Source organism: Mesoplodon densirostris, chromosome 18 (genome assembly GCF_025265405.1).
Source record: "Mesoplodon densirostris isolate mMesDen1 chromosome 18, mMesDen1 primary haplotype, whole genome shotgun sequence".
NCBI classification, from domain to species: Eukaryota; Metazoa; Chordata; class Mammalia; order Artiodactyla; family Ziphiidae; genus Mesoplodon; species Mesoplodon densirostris.
In genome coordinates this window covers 26,366,115-26,381,332 of record NC_082678.1, presented here as the reverse complement: position 1 = coordinate 26,381,332, position 15,218 = coordinate 26,366,115, and positions in this window count along the sequence as shown.

Genomic DNA, 15,218 nt, shown 5'->3' with positions numbered 1-15,218 from the left:
TTCCATTCCGCGATCCGGGGGTAGCCTCCTCCAAACGGAGTGTGGTGCCTGCGGGGACCAGAGCGGGAACTGAGCCCTCTTTCCCCACCCCCGAGGGGAGAGTGTGGGCGAGGGGGGAGGCTCTTACTAAAATCCTTCCTGCAGCTGGGGAGGATCTTTTACTGCCGAGGTCTGGGAAACAGAAGGTGTGCCCGGGGGTCCGACCCACAGGGGGTTCGCCTCGCTCTTTTCCTCTTGGATCTTTTAGAGGAGACTTAATTAGCCAAACGAGGGAATAGTGTAGGGACATGTGAGGCCACCCCTTTCTCCTTCAAAGCGGGGAATTAACCCCCCTCTCTCCGTCCACAACCAATGGAAATGGGGCGAGAGAGTCCAGGAGGGCAGTACGACGGGTCGGGGGGCGGGGGAGGTCGTCTGATCTTTGAAAAGGGATATTAGGATGGGGATCAAGGGGAAGGAAGGAAACAATACAGAGAGTTATAAGGGGGCGGGAAGTGAGTGTCCCCCAAACGCCTCTGATGTCAGTCCCCGGGCCCACCACTTCCGTCGGGGACGGATGGGAGAGCGGGCTGGTACTGACGCCCTCCCTTCCCACGGCCTGCAGCCCTCCCCGTCCCTTACCTGGCTCAGAGCGCAGCCCGGGCCAAAGGAAGGTTCTCAAACAAATTCCTCCCACCGCCCACCCTCACCGCGGCTCTCTGCTCCCAGCTCGAGGGCCCAGCCAGCAATCCTCGTCGCCACTCACGCCCGACGGCGCCTCTCTGAAAGCCAGCGGCCGGGGACCGGCACTCAGTAGCCGCTCGCAAGGCGTCTCCTGCTGCCGTGGCGACGCCCCGCCCATATAAACAGCTTCCGCTTCTGCCATTGGCCAGGGCGTCTCCAAAGAGACCGCGGGCTCTTAACCGCTCTCTCACGCGGTAACTCTTCAAAAATCCCTCCTGCCGCCATCTCCCGCGCGCGACCAAAGCCCCCTACCCGCCACCGCGTCCCGGCTCCACGCATTCCCGCCCGAGGGCCCCGAGCAGGGCTCGGAGAGGCGCGCGGCTCGGTGCTCCCGCAGAGGCCCCGGGGCCCTCGGCGAGCAGTTCGCGGCGCGAACCATACTCCACCCGACCTCCTTCCCATCTGGGCTGCTCAGAGGTGGCGACGGCTCCTGGGACGCAGCCCCTGGTGCGGGGGCCAGGGCTTCATGCATGCTTGGGGCTTTCCTTTCCTCTCCTCTGGGCTGAACCTTTGGAGGAGGTTGAACCTTTGCCAGTTCAACAGGAGGCTCCAGCCCAAACTCCAGAAGCCGGTTCACATAATAAACCTTCAGTAAAAGAGGAGACCCCAGCTCAGTATCCAGAGCATCCTGGAGAAGAAGTTATACCTGCCACAAGCCAGCAGGAGACCCCAGCTCAGCTTTCAGAGTCTTTTGGAGAAGCTGAAACTTCTGCAACCATGGAGGAAGCCTCAGGTGGAGCAAGACACTCCACCGCAGGAGTGCAAGCAAGGGCACGTGGCCATCCCCCCTTCCTGGTCCCAGTGGTTCTAGCAAGCACTGCGTCCCTCCCAGTTAAGCCTCAGCTGTAGCTACACTCACTACATTGGTCTGTCTGTCCCCTTTCCCTCTGCAGCTTGGCTGCCCCAGCCCCTAACCCCCAGATCCCCATCTCCCCGCTGCTCTCAGCCTCAAGTTGGGCTCAAAGATTAGGGACACATACCCTCTGCCCCAAATCTAGGGATGAAGCCAGAAGATCCCAGAGGCCTTAGAAAATCTCCTGGCTCCACCCGGCACCCTGCCCTCGTTCTGTCTCCTCTCTCTTCCCCCCTCCGCCTAGCTCTGCCTCACAGACTGCTGGCCACAGCCCCAGGGAAGCTCTGCTGGGAAAGGCCTCTAGGGTGTTAATTTTCAGCCACCTACTCAGCATTCCTGGTACGTGGGAACTTTCTCTGGATAGAGACCTGGGGAGGGGAGCAGGAGAGAGAGAAGTTTCGAAGCTAAGATGTTCTGGGGCGGGCCCTGTACTGATGTTTCCAGCTTGGCCAGGGCCCCTCCAAGACGCAGCTCTCATAGTGCAGGGCCCTTAGCGTGTCTCTGGGGCAGGGAAGAAGTGGATCCATGAAACACTGTGTGTATGGGGGGCTGGAGAGCAGAGGCAGCAATTTTGGTCCTGGGCCCCAATTCTCAGCCTGCTGGACTAGAATCTGAGGATGGCCTGGGCTGGGGGCCGTGTGGCCTGGTGGGGTGACCTGGCCCAGCCCCTGCCTGGGCGGTAGGGTGTCCATGGGCCTGCACTGGCGGGGAGGGGGGCAGTCTGGGCCCAGACTTCGGTGCTGTCTGGAGGTGGGGCAGGGCCTGGCTTCTTACAAGAAGGCGCCCAGGCTGGCCCAGTCATGCAGGTCAGAGGCCAGTGTGGCATCCCCGGCCTCAAAGGGGGGCTCGGGGGGCAGGGAGCTACGGGTGCTCTCGTCCCAGGGGTGCTCCAGGAAGGATGTGGCCAGGAAGGTCTCATCGAAGTCCAGGCTGTCGGTAGCCTGCTCCACTGGAGGCCCCCAGGTAACAGGGCAGTCGATGCGGTGGCCATGGATGGTGAGGTCCACGTCCCCGTGGGAGGCAGGGCTCAGCGGCGGGATCAGCTCCGAGGTCTCCAGCGTGCCCAGCTCCCCGTCCAGCGTGCCAGCGTCCAAGATGGCCTCCCAGTCAAAGTTGCCCTTGAGGGGTTCCAGCTCACCCTGCTCCTCCTGGGTCAGCAGCAGGGGGCTGGAGGGCCGCAGGAACTTGGCCTCCTGCTTGGGCAGCGGCTGTTGACGCTTACGCCCCAGCCTGCCCTCGCCTGCACCCCAGCCCGCCTCCCCAGTGGCCTCCTCGAACTCCCGCAGCAGCTGCTGGGCCTCGGTGTTCACGGTCAGTGGCCCGGCCCATGGGGCGGCGCCGGGCACCGGCGTCGCCTGGCAGGCAAAGGCCGGGTGGATGTGGACTGGGGGCAGCCTCCGCTTCTTCAAGGCCCCACTCAGCAGCCGCTCGGCGTACTGGGGTTCGATGCGAAAGAAGCCCCCCCTTGCCTGGCTCATCCTTCTCCCGAGGCACCTTGATGAAGCCCTTGTTCAGGGACAGGTTGTGGTGGATGGAGTTCTGGACACAGGGAGATAGGAGAGAAGGAAGACAGCTGGGTGAGTGGGTGGGGTCAGTGATGGGGGGCTCCTAGCACCAATGCCAGTCCCACCACTACCTTCTCTCTAATGGGGGCAGGCAGACAGAGGCGCTGCTCTGACTGGGAAGCTCTGGGACACCAGCCACGGGGCACCAGGAGCTGGGAGTGCTGTCGGGGGCTTTTGTTCCCTTTTGCCAGGATATCTGCCTGCTCAGTCATCCGAGCCCTGAGCCGCAGGGTGGCTCTCAGTGCCAGCCTGTCCTGCCCTCCCTCCCTTACCCCGCCGCTTGCGGCCTCTGGTCAAAGGCCTTGGCTCCCCCAGGTCCTGGACGGCCAACTCCCTCTGCCTGGGCCTGGCTGGCCTTCTCTGTGAAATGAGTGAGTGGGTGTGAGGGTGTGTGTGTGGGGGGGTATGAAGTGTGGGAGGATCTGATGACTTTCCTTGTTTGTAGAGCCGGCTGCTGGCCTGGGCCCTCACCAACCATGTCCCCTTCCTCCCACGCCAGGCTCTGAGGCCTCAGTTGATTATTACCCAGCCAAGAGCATAGCGCTCATTCCTGGGGCCTCTCAGGCTTGGGGTAGGGTGGGGAGTGGTGGAGTGTCTCTGCTTTCTCACCAAGATTACAAATGGTACCTGCCCCAGGGTCAGGGCCCAAGCAAACGTGGAATAGCTGTGATCACAGGAACTCTGATCCTGTGACCTGTGCCACAGGGAAGGATCTGTGCATCCTCAGGGTCACTGTCCCCAAGTAGCCCCTGATCCTGATGGTCGAAGATGCTCCGGATAGTGTGTGCCCAGCCTGAATCGCCATCCTGCCTTGTTCACGCCTGGGTGCACAGTCCAAACCACGCTGGGGCACAGGGGTCTGGGGCCTGGTGGGTGGGGCTGGCAGGTGAGCAGTGCCCCCTGGCAAGACTGGGATGTTTACATGGTGGCCTGGGCCCCTTGGCTGCTCTGTGCCAGGTTCCGGAGACTTGGAACATGAAGCCAGTGTGGGAGGAAAGAGCCCCTGTGGAAAGCACGTGGCTGAGGTAATTGTGCCCCCAGGGAGGTTGATGAGAAGAGGGGGAGGAGTGAAGGCAGGAAACTAGGGAGGGCTTGGGGTGGGGGCTGGCACAGCAGCTTTCGGAAGGCCCCGTAGCCCTTCCACTGGGACACAGATGGCCTTCACACCCCGCAGCACGCCCCTCACCCATCCCAGACCACTTCCACCCAACTGAAAGCAGGCAGGATGGAGAGCCTGGCAGGAACGATGCTCTGCTTCCAGTCAGGCCCTGACAAACTGACCTTGAGGAGGGTAGTGTCGAGGAATTCCAGGACTTGGGACAAAAAATGTGTCCCTCAGTCCATCAACCTACCCTGGGGGGCTGTGTCCACGCATAGTTCAGCCCTGGTCTTTGGGCTGAGCCTGCCAGATGAGTGACAAGTTCTTTCCACTTGAACCTCTATGTCGGCACCCCTACAGCCCTCTGAACATCCTCCCTCCTCTGTCTCTGAAGTCAAAGGGGCAGCAGTCCAAGCACTGGGCTCCCTTGAGGTCCTTCCTGGACGGCCTTCCTCTCTCGGGGCCCTGGCCGTACCGCGCCTACTTGGCCTGCGGATCTGGGATGTGAGTCCAGTCTGCACGGGCATGGGGAGGGAGGGAGGGAGTGCCTCCCTACCTGCCAGGTGGGATCAGCGTGGCGGAAGTAGCAGAAGTTGTCCGTGATCCACTTGTACATGGCCGACAGGGTGATCTTGGTGGCCTTGCTGGCCTGCATGGCCATGCAGATGAGCGTGGCATACGAGTAGGGCGGCTTCACGTGCGGGTTGGTGGCGTAGTCCACGTCGTCGGGAGGCAAGGACTGCAGCCCCGAGGGGGCGCTCCGCGGCGCTCCGCGGCTTGCACGAGTATGTGGGCTTGCCGGGTGTGTGCGGCTACCCCAGCCAGGCGGGTTCCGCTGCCAGGGGAAACCCCAGCTCGGCCGAGCCTGACAGCTCGTGGTAGCCGTGGGGGTCAGTGTCCCTCGAAGGCAGGACGGGGGCTTGGCGTTGAGAATGGAGAATTCTGCAGCCACTTCAGGCTGGTCAGGCTGTCATTCAGGGCGTTGGACTCCAGGCCGCCTTCTGGTCCGGCCTCCTCCGCTGCCCCTGCTCCCGAGGCGCATAGCCAGCTCTCCGCCATATCTGCGGTGACTCTCCGAGGGGGCGGTCAACATCCACCAGCCGAGCCTAGGGTGGCCGCCGAGCTCTCTGGCCCGCGGACTCCCGCGTCTTCAGTTACACAGCCTCCCGTAAGCGTGCTTCCATTCCGCGATCCGGGGGTAGCCTCCTCCAAACGGAGTGTGGTGCCTGCGGGGACCAGAGCGGGAACTGAGCCCTCTTTCCCCACCCCCGAGGGGAGAGTGTGGGCGAGGGGGGAGGCTCTTACTAAAATCCTTCCTGCAGCTGGGGAGGATCTTTTACTGCCGAGGTCTGGGAAACAGAAGGTGTGCCCGGGGGTCCGACCCACAGGGGGTTCGCCTCGCTCTTTTCCTCTTGGATCTTTTAGAGGAGACTTAATTAGCCAAACGAGGGAATAGTGTAGGGACATGTGAGGCCACCCCTTTCTCCTTCAAAGCGGGGAATTAACCCCCCTCTCTCCGTCCACAACCAATGGAAATGGGGCGAGAGAGTCCAGGAGGGCAGTACGACGGGTCGGGGGGGCGGGGGAGGTCGTCTGATCTTTGAAAAGGGATATTAGGATGGGGATCAAGGGGAAGGAAGGAAACAATACAGAGAGTTATAAGGGGGCGGGAAGTGAGTGTCCCCCAAACGCCTCTGATGTCAGTCCCCGGGCCCACCACTTCCGTCGGGGACGGATGGGAGAGCGGGCTGGTACTGACGCCCTCCCTTCCCACGGCCTGCAGCCCTCCCCGTCCCTTACCTGGCTCAGAGCGCAGCCCGGGCCAAAGGAAGGTTCTCAAACAAATTCCTCCCACCGCCCACCCTCACCGCGGCTCTCTGCTCCCAGCTCGAGGGCCCAGCCAGCAATCCTCGTCGCCACTCACGCCCGACGGCGCCTCTCTGAAAGCCAGCGGCCGGGGACCGGCACTCAGTAGCCGCTCGCAAGGCGTCTCCTGCTGCCGTGGCGACGCCCCGCCCATATAAACAGCTTCCGCTTCTGCCATTGGCCAGGGCGTCTCCAAAGAGACCGCGGGCTCTTAACCGCTCTCTCACGCGGTAACTCTTCAAAATCCCTCCTGCCGCCATCTCCCGCGCGCGACCAAAGCCCCCTACCCGCCACCGCGTCCCGGCTCCACGCATTCCCGCCCGAGGGCCCCGAGCAGGGCTCGGAGAGGCGCGCGGCTCGGTGCTCCCGCAGAGGCCCCGGGGCCCTCGGCGAGCAGTTCGCGGCGCGAACCATACTCCACCCGACCTCCTTCCCATCTGGGCTGCTCAGAGGTGGCGACGGCTCCTGGGACGCAGCCCCTGGTGCGGGGGCCAGGGCTTCATGCATGCTTGGGGCTTTCCTTTCCTCTCCTCTGGGCTGAACCTTTGGAGGAGGTTGAACCTTTGCCAGTTCAACAGGAGGCTCCAGCCCAAACTCCAGAAGCCGGTTCACATAATAAACCTTCAGTAAAAGAGGAGACCCCAGCTCAGTATCCAGAGCATCCTGGAGAAGAAGTTATACCTGCCACAAGCCAGCAGGAGACCCCAGCTCAGCTTTCAGAGTCTTTTGGAGAAGCTGAAACTTCTGCAACCATGGAGGAAGCCTCAGGTGGAGCAAGACACTCCACCGCAGGAGTGCAAGCAAGGGCACGTGGCCATCCCCCCTTCCTGGTCCCAGTGGTTCTAGCAAGCACTGCGTCCCTCCCAGTTAAGCCTCAGCTGTAGCTACACTCACTACATTGGTCTGTCTGTCCCCTTTCCCTCTGCAGCTTGGCTGCCCCAGCCCCTAACCCCCAGATCCCCATCTCCCCGCTGCTCTCAGCCTCAAGTTGGGCTCAAAGATTAGGGACACATACCCTCTGCCCCAAATCTAGGGATGAAGCCAGAAGATCCCAGAGGCCTTAGAAAATCTCCTGGCTCCACCCGGCACCCTGCCCTCGTTCTGTCTCCTCTCTCTTCCCCCCTCCGCCTAGCTCTGCCTCACAGACTGCTGGCCACAGCCCCAGGGAAGCTCTGCTGGGAAAGGCCTCTAGGGTGTTAATTTTCAGCCACCTACTCAGCATTCCTGGTACGTGGGAACTTTCTCTGGATAGAGACCTGGGGAGGGGAGCAGGAGAGAGAGAAGTTTCGAAGCTAAGATGTTCTGGGGCGGGCCCTGTACTGATGTTTCCAGCTTGGCCAGGGCCCCTCCAAGACGCAGCTCTCATAGTGCAGGGCCCTTAGCGTGTCTCTGGGGCAGGGAAGAAGTGGATCCATGAAACACTGTGTGTATGGGGGGCTGGAGAGCAGAGGCAGCAATTTTGGTCCTGGGCCCCAATTCTCAGCCTGCTGGACTAGAATCTGAGGATGGCCTGGGCTGGGGGCCGTGTGGCCTGGTGGGGTGACCTGGCCCAGCCCCTGCCTGGGCGGTAGGGTGTCCATGGGCCTGCACTGGCGGGGAGGGGGGCAGTCTGGGCCCAGACTTCGGTGCTGTCTGGAGGTGGGGCAGGGCCTGGCTTCTTACAAGAAGGCGCCCAGGCTGGCCCAGTCATGCAGGTCAGAGGCCAGTGTGGCATCCCCGGCCTCAAAGGGGGGCTCGGGGGGCAGGGAGCTACGGGTGCTCTCGTCCCAGGGGTGGTCCAGGAAGGATGTGGCCAGGAAGGTCTCATCGAAGTCCAGGCTGTCGGTAGCCTGCTCCACTGGAGGCCCCCAGGTAACAGGGCAGTCGATGCGGTGGCCATGGATGGTGAGGTCCACGTCCCCGTGGGAGGCAGGGCTCAGCGGCGGGATCAGCTCCGAGGTCTCCAGCGTGCCCAGCTCCCCGTCCAGCGTGCCAGCGTCCAAGATGGCCTCCCAGTCAAAGTTGCCCTTGAGGGGTTCCAGCTCACCCTGCTCCTCCTGGGTCAGCAGCAGGGGGCTGGAGGGCCGCAGGAACTTGGCCTCCTGCTTGGGCAGCGGCTGTTGACGCTTACGCCCCAGCCTGCCCTCGCCTGCACCCCAGCCCGCCTCCCCAGTGGCCTCCTCGAACTCCCGCAGCAGCTGCTGGGCCTCGGTGTTCACGGTCAGTGGCCCGGCCCATGGGGCGGCGCCGGGCACCGGCGTCGCCTGGCAGGCAAAGGCCGGGTGGATGTGGACTGGGGGCAGCCTCCGCTTCTTCAAGGCCCCACTCAGCAGCCGCTCGGCGTACTGGGGTTCGATGCGAAAGAAGCCCCCCCTTGCCTGGCTCATCCTTCTCCCGAGGCACCTTGATGAAGCCCTTGTTCAGGGACAGGTTGTGGTGGATGGAGTTCTGGACACAGGGAGATAGGAGAGAAGGAAGACAGCTGGGTGAGTGGGTGGGGTCAGTGATGGGGGGCTCCTAGCACCAATGCCAGTCCCACCACTACCTTCTCTCTAATGGGGGCAGGCAGACAGAGGCGCTGCTCTGACTGGGAAGCTCTGGGACACCAGCCACGGGGCACCAGGAGCTGGGAGTGCTGTCGGGGGCTTTTGTTCCCTTTTGCCAGGATATCTGCCTGCTCAGTCATCCGAGCCCTGAGCCGCAGGGTGGCTCTCAGTGCCAGCCTGTCCTGCCCTCCCTCCCTTACCCCGCCGCTTGCGGCCTCTGGTCAAAGGCCTTGGCTCCCCCAGGTCCTGGACGGCCAACTCCCTCTGCCTGGGCCTGGCTGGCCTTCTCTGTGAAATGAGTGAGTGGGTGTGAGGGTGTGTGTGTGGGGGGGGTATGAAGTGTGGGAGGATCTGATGACTTTCCTTGTTTGTAGAGCCGGCTGCTGGCCTGGGCCCTCACCAACCATGTCCCCTTCCTCCCACGCCAGGCTCTGAGGCCTCAGTTGATTATTACCCAGCCAAGAGCATAGCGCTCATTCCTGGGGCCTCTCAGGCTTGGGGTAGGGTGGGGAGTGGTGGAGTGTCTCTGCTTTCTCACCAAGATTACAAATGGTACCTGCCCCAGGGTCAGGGCCCAAGCAAACGTGGAATAGCTGTGATCACAGGAACTCTGATCCTGTGACCTGTGCCACAGGGAAGGATCTGTGCATCCTCAGGGTCACTGTCCCCAAGTAGCCCCTGATCCTGATGGTCGAAGATGCTCCGGATAGTGTGTGCCCAGCCTGAATCGCCATCCTGCCTTGTTCACGCCTGGGTGCACAGTCCAAACCACGCTGGGGCACAGGGGTTTGGGGCCTGGTGGGTGGGGCCGGCAGGTGAGTAGTGCCCCCTGGCAAGACTGGGATGTTTACATGGTGGCCTGGGCCCCTTGGCTGCTCTGTGCCAGGTTCCGGAGACTTGGAACATGAAGCCAGTGTGGGAGGAAAGAGCCCCTGTGGAAAGCACGTGGCTGAGGTAATTGTGCCCCCAGGGAGGTTGATGAGAAGAGGGGGAGGAGTGAAGGCAGGAAACTAGGGAGGGCTTGGGGTGGGGGCTGGCACAGCAGCTTTCGGAAGGCCCCGTAGCCCTTCCACTGGGACACAGATGGCCTTCACACCCCGCAGCACGCCCCTCACCCATCCCAGACCACTTCCACCCAACTGAAAGCAGGCAGGATGGAGAGCCTGGCAGGAACGATGCTCTGCTTCCAGTCAGGCCCTGACAAACTGACCTTGAGGAGGGTAGTGTCGAGGAATTCCAGGACTTGGGACAAAAAATGTGTCCCTCAGTCCATCAACCTACCCTGGGGGGCTGTGTCCACGCATAGTTCAGCCCTGGTCTTTGGGCTGAGCCTGCCAGATGAGTGACAAGTTCTTTCCACTTGAACCTCTATGTCGGCACCCCTACAGCCCTCTGAACATCCTCCCTCCTCTGTCTCTGAAGTCAAAGGGGCAGCAGTCCAAGCACTGGGCTCCCTTGAGGTCCTTCCTGGACGGCCTTCCTCTCTCGGGGCCCTGGCCGTACCGCGCCTACTTGGCCTGCGGATCTGGGATGTGAGTCCAGTCTGCACGGGCATGGGGAGGGAGGGAGGGAGTGCCTCCCTACCTGCCAGGTGGGATCAGCGTGGCGGAAGTAGCAGAAGTTGTCCGTGATCCACTTGTACATGGCCGACAGGGTGATCTTGGTGGCCTTGCTGGCCTGCATGGCCATGCAGATGAGCGTGGCATACGAGTAGGGCGGCTTCACGTGCGGGTTGGTGGCGTAGTCCACGTCGTCGGGAGGCAAGGACTGCAGCCCCGAGGGGGCGCTCCGCGGCGCTCCGCGGCTTGCACGAGTATGTGGGCTTGCCGGGTGTGTGCGGCTACCCCAGCCAGGCGGGTTCCGCTGCCAGGGGAAACCCCAGCTCGGCCGAGCCTGACAGCTCGTGGTAGCCGTGGGGGTCAGTGTCCCTCGAAGGCAGGACGGGAGCTTGGCGTTGAGAATGGAGAATTCTGCAGCCACTTCAGGCTGGTCAGGCTGTCATTCAGGGCGTTGGACTCCAGGCCGCCTTCTGGTCCGGCCTCCTCCGCTGCCCCTGCTCCCGAGGCGCATAGCCAGCTCTCCGCCATATCTGCGGTGACTCTCCGAGGGGGCGGTCAACATCCACCAGCCGAGCCTAGGGTGGCCGCCGAGCTCTCTGGCCCGCGGACTCCCGCGTCTTCAGTTACACAGCCTCCCGTAAGCGTGCTTCCATTCCGCGATCCGGGGGTAGCCTCCTCCAAACGGAGTGTGGTGCCTGCGGGGACCAGAGCGGGAACTGAGCCCTCTTTCCCCACCCCCGAGGGGAGAGTGTGGGCGAGGGGCGAGGCTCTTACTAAAATCCTTCCTGCAGCTGGGGAGGATCTTTTACTGCCGAGGTCTGGGAAACAGAAGGTGTGCCCGGGGGTCCGACCCACAGGGGGTTCGCCTCGCTCTTTTCCTCTTGGATCTTTTAGAGGAGACTTAATTAGCCAAACGAGGGAATAGTGTAGGGACATGTGAGGCCACCCCTTTCTCCTTCAAAGCGGGGAATTAACCCCCCTCTCTCCGTCCACAACCAATGGAAATGGGGCGAGAGAGTCCAGGAGGGCAGTACGACGGGTCGGGGGGGGCGGGGGAGGTCGTCTGATCTTTGAAAAGGGATATTAGGATGGGGATCAAGGGGAAGGAAGGAAACAATACAGAGAGTTATAAGGGGGCGGGAAGTGAGTGTCCCCCAAACGCCTCTGATGTCAGTCCCCGGGCCCACCACTTCCGTCGGGGACGGATGGGAGAGCGGGCTGGTACTGACGCCCTCCCTTCCCACGGCCTGCAGCCCTCCCCGTCCCTTACCTGGCTCAGAGCGCAGCCCGGGCCAAAGGAAGGTTCTCAAACAAATTCCTCCCACCGCCCACCCTCACCGCGGCTCTCTGCTCCCAGCTCGAGGGCCCAGCCAGCAATCCTCGTCGCCACTCACGCCCGACGGCGCCTCTCTGAAAGCCAGCGGCCGGGGACCGGCACTCAGTAGCCGCTCGCAAGGCGTCTCCTGCTGCCGTGGCGACGCCCCGCCCATATAAACAGCTTCCGCTTCTGCCATTGGCCAGGGCGTCTCCAAAGAGACCGCGGGCTCTTAACCGCTCTCTCACGCGGTAACTCTTCAAAATCCCTCCTGCCGCCATCTCCCGCGCGCGACCAAAGCCCCCTACCCGCCACCGCGTCCCGGCTCCACGCATTCCCGCCCGAGGGCCCCGAGCAGGGCTCGGAGAGGCGCGCGGCTCGGTGCTCCCGCAGAGGCCCCGGGGCCCTCGGCGAGCAGTTCGCGGCGCGAACCATACTCCACCCGACCTCCTTCCCATCTGGGCTGCTCAGAGGTGGCGACGGCTCCTGGGACGCAGCCCCTGGTGCGGGGGCCAGGGCTTCATGCATGCTTGGGGCTTTCCTTTCCTCTCCTCTGGGCTGAACCTTTGGAGGAGGTTGAACCTTTGCCAGTTCAACAGGAGGCTCCAGCCCAAACTCCAGAAGCCGGTTCACATAATAAACCTTCAGTAAAAGAGGAGACCCCAGCTCAGTATCCAGAGCATCCTGGAGAAGAAGTTATACCTGCCACAAGCCAGCAGGAGACCCCAGCTCAGCTTTCAGAGTCTTTTGGAGAAGCTGAAACTTCTGCAACCATGGAGGAAGCCTCAGGTGGAGCAAGACACTCCACCGCAGGAGTGCAAGCAAGGGCACGTGGCCATCCCCCCTTCCTGGTCCCAGTGGTTCTAGCAAGCACTGCGTCCCTCCCAGTTAAGCCTCAGCTGTAGCTACACTCACTACATTGGTCTGTCTGTCCCCTTTCCCTCTGCAGCTTGGCTGCCCCAGCCCCTAACCCCCAGATCCCCATCTCCCCGCTGCTCTCAGCCTCAAGTTGGGCTCAAAGATTAGGGACACATACCCTCTGCCCCAAATCTAGGGATGAAGCCAGAAGATCCCAGAGGCCTTAGAAAATCTCCTGGCTCCACCCGGCACCCTGCCCTCGTTCTGTCTCCTCTCTCTTCCCCCCTCCGCCTAGCTCTGCCTCACAGACTGCTGGCCACAGCCCCAGGGAAGCTCTGCTGGGAAAGGCCTCTAGGGTGTTAATTTTCAGCCACCTACTCAGCATTCCTGGTACGTGGGAACTTTCTCTGGATAGAGACCTGGGGAGGGGAGCAGGAGAGAGAGAAGTTTCGAAGCTAAGATGTTCTGGGGCGGGCCCTGTACTGATGTTTCCAGCTTGGCCAGGGCCCCTCCAAGACGCAGCTCTCATAGTGCAGGGCCCTTAGCGTGTCTCTGGGGCAGGGAAGAAGTGGATCCATGAAACACTGTGTGTATGGGGGGCTGGAGAGCAGAGGCAGCAATTTTGGTCCTGGGCCCCAATTCTCAGCCTGCTGGACTAGAATCTGAGGATGGCCTGGGCTGGGGGCCGTGTGGCCTGGTGGGGTGACCTGGCCCAGCCCCTGCCTGGGCGGTAGGGTGTCCATGGGCCTGCACTGGCGGGGAGGGGGGCAGTCTGGGCCCAGACTTCGGTGCTGTCTGGAGGTGGGGCAGGGCCTGGCTTCTTACAAGAAGGCGCCCAGGCTGGCCCAGTCATGCAGGTCAGAGGCCAGTGTGGCATCCCCGGCCTCAAAGGGGGGCTCGGGGGGCAGGGAGCTACGGGTGCTCTCGTCCCAGGGGTGCTCCAGGAAGGATGTGGCCAGGAAGGTCTCATCGAAGTCCAGGCTGTCGGTAGCCTGCTCCACTGGAGGCCCCCAGGTAACAGGGCAGTCGATGCGGTGGCCATGGATGGTGAGGTCCACGTCCCCGTGGGAGGCAGGGCTCAGCGGCGGGATCAGCTCCGAGGTCTCCAGCGTGCCCAGCTCCCCGTCCAGCGTGCCAGCGTCCAAGATGGCCTCCCAGTCAAAGTTGCCCTTGAGGGGTTCCAGCTCACCCTGCTCCTCCTGGGTCAGCAGCAGGGGGCTGGAGGGCCGCAGGAACTTGGCCTCCTGCTTGGGCAGCGGCTGTTGACGCTTACGCCCCAGCCTGCCCTCGCCTGCACCCCAGCCCGCCTCCCCAGTGGCCTCCTCGAACTCCCGCAGCAGCTGCTGGGCCTCGGTGTTCACGGTCAGTGGCCCGGCCCATGGGGCGGCGCCGGGCACCGGCGTCGCCTGGCAGGCAAAGGCCGGGTGGATGTGGACTGGGGGCAGCCTCCGCTTCTTCAAGGCCCCACTCAGCAGCCGCTCGGCGTACTGGGGTTCGATGCGAAAGAAGCCCCCCCTTGCCTGGCTCATCCTTCTCCCGAGGCACCTTGATGAAGCCCTTGTTCAGGGACAGGTTGTGGTGGATGGAGTTCTGGACACAGGGAGATAGGAGAGAAGGAAGACAGCTGGGTGAGTGGGTGGGGTCAGTGATGGGGGGCTCCTAGCACCAATGCCAGTCCCACCACTACCTTCTCTCTAATGGGGGCAGGCAGACAGAGGCGCTGCTCTGACTGGGAAGCTCTGGGACACCAGCCACGGGGCACCAGGAGCTGGGAGTGCTGTCGGGGGCTTTTGTTCCCTTTTGCCAGGATATCTGCCTGCTCAGTCATCCGAGCCCTGAGCCGCAGGGTGGCTCTCAGTGCCAGCCTGTCCTGCCCTCCCTCCCTTACCCCGCCGCTTGCGGCCTCTGGTCAAAGGCCTTGGCTCCCCCAGGTCCTGGACGGCCAACTCCCTCTGCCTGGGCCTGGCTGGCCTTCTCTGTGAAATGAGTGAGTGGGTGTGAGGGTGTGTGTGTGGGGGGGTATGAAGTGTGGGAGGATCTGATGACTTTCCTTGTTTGTAGAGCCGGCTGCTGGCCTGGGCCCTCACCAACCATGTCCCCTTCCTCCCACGCCAGGCTCTGAGGCCTCAGTTGATTATTACCCAGCCAAGAGCATAGCGCTCATTCCTGGGGCCTCTCAGGCTTGGGGTAGGGTGGGGAGTGGTGGAGTGTCTCTGCTTTCTCACCAAGATTACAAATGGTACCTGCCCCAGGGTCAGGGCCCAAGCAAACGTGGAATAGCTGTGATCACAGGAACTCTGATCCTGTGACCTGTGCCACAGGGAAGGATCTGTGCATCCTCAGGGTCACTGTCCCCAAGTAGCCCCTGATCCTGATGGTCGAAGATGCTCCGGATAGTGTGTGCCCAGCCTGAATCGCCATCCTGCCTTGTTCACGCCTGGGTGCACAGTCCAAACCACGCTGGGGCACAGGGGTCTGGGGCCTGGTGGGTGGGGCTGGCAGGTGAGCAGTGCCCCCTGGCAAGACTGGGATGTTTACATGGTGGCCTGGGCCCCTTGGCTGCTCTGTGCCAGGTTCCGGAGACTTGGAACATGAAGCCAGTGTGGGAGGAAAGAGCCCCTGTGGAAAGCACGTGGCTGAGGTAATTGTGCCCCCAGGGAGGTTGATGAGAAGAGGGGGAGGAGTGAAGGCAGGAAACTAGGGAGGGCTTGGGGTGGGGGCTGGCACAGCAGCTTTCGGAAGGCCCCGTAGCCCTTCCACTGGGACACAGATGGCCTTCACACCCCGCAGCACGCCCCTCACCCATCCCAGACCACTTCCACCCAACTGAAAGCAGGCAGGATGGAGAGCCTGGC